The following is a 1,608-nucleotide window of genomic DNA, read 5'->3' on the forward strand; positions in this document are numbered from 1 at the left end:
AATGAAATCCCAGACGGGTTGGGGTTGGAAGGGACCTAAAAGATCACCCAGTTCCAACCGCCCTGCCATGGCACCAGCCCATTACCCACTGGAAATCACCAGCTGAGCTGGTAGAAACCCCCCCAGATGCTCCAGGCAAGCATTTCCCTTTTCCTTTGCCCCACAGCCACCCCTGGGGACCTGACTATGGCCATGGGGTCCCTCACACCCCGACAGCTGCCCAGGAGATGCAGGACAAGGATGTGTTTCCCAGCATTGAGCAGCTGCCAAACAAATTTTAAAAGGCAAAGACTCATTAGCAGTGATGAACTGCTCAGGAATCTGGAACTTTCCCTTTTAAATAGCAGCCAATGTCATCAAAGCAGGTCGGGAAGAAGTGACTTTGCGTGGGAGACAGTTACATGTCACCTTACAGCCACTAATGGGCTCTTCCCCTTCCGAGTGGCTGCTTTTTGTTTAACACAGGATGGCTGTCTCATTAAGCCTCTGTGAATGCAAATAAAAAATGCTAATGAACAAATAAAGCTTTGAGATAGGGAGGGGAGGGGAGCGGGGGGAGGCGAGTGGGGTGAGCGAGGCTTTTCCTGCTGCCACCATCTCTCAGACACGGGTGATGTGTCGTCCTTGGGGTTGTTTTCCATTTTTACATGGAATAACTGTAAATAACTCTAATAACTGTAAATAACTGTAATAACTGGTGATGGTGGCACAAAGGGAGGCGTTTTCACAGAATGTTGGGGATTGGAAGGGACCTCGAAAGATCATCTAGTCCAAATACTGCTTTACCCAGTAAGCAGCGTTCATTTCATTAATGGAGTTTCTACCCTTAGCACTGCTCTAATCACATTTCCGTTTATCCCAGTTAGTCCATTTTATCTAATTAAAGTCCTCGCCCTGGGAAATTAAAGTCCTCGCCCGTGAGGTCCAGGTACAGTGGGGCACTGAGAGCCCAGGCTGATGGGGGAGGCTGAGAAAGAACCAACTCGTGTCTCCCACTCTGGGGTCTGCTCTCTCCATAGAATCATAGAATCCCAGACTGGTTTGGGTTGGAAGGGACCTTAAAGGTCATCCAGTCCCAACCCCCCTGCCAGCAGCAGGGACACCTTCCACTAGACCACGTTGCTCAAAGCCCCATCCAACCTGGCCTTCAACACTTCCAGGGAGGAGCAGCCACAGCTTCTCTGGGCAACCTGTTCCAGTGTCTGACCACCCTCACAGTGAAAAACTTCTTCCTAATATCTCATCTAAACCTCCCCTCTTTCAGTTTAAACCAATTTCCCCTTGTTTTGTCATTAACTGCCCTTATGAAAAGTCCTTCCCCAGCTTTCTGGTAGCCCCTTCAGGTATTGGAAGGCCACTATAAGATCTCCCCAGGGGGAGCTGCTGCCAGGCTCCTCCTCTCTCTGTGGCTTCGTAGGGAGACTAAACTTAAAAAAAAAATCTCATTAAAGGTTTCTTTGCTATGGTGGTGGGGACACTGGTCAAGCCAGATTCGACACAGGTGGCAGATGCAGCTGCTTTTTCCAAGTCAAGTGCAAATTCCCTGCATTTCCCCGTGCCCAGGTTGGTGTCTGGAATATTTTTTACTAGTAGCTTTTATACGAATTT

This window comes from Antrostomus carolinensis, unplaced genomic scaffold (assembly GCF_000700745.2).
Source record: "Antrostomus carolinensis isolate BGI_N321 unplaced genomic scaffold, ASM70074v2 scaffold38537, whole genome shotgun sequence".
Classification (NCBI taxonomy): Eukaryota; Metazoa; Chordata; class Aves; order Caprimulgiformes; family Caprimulgidae; genus Antrostomus; species Antrostomus carolinensis.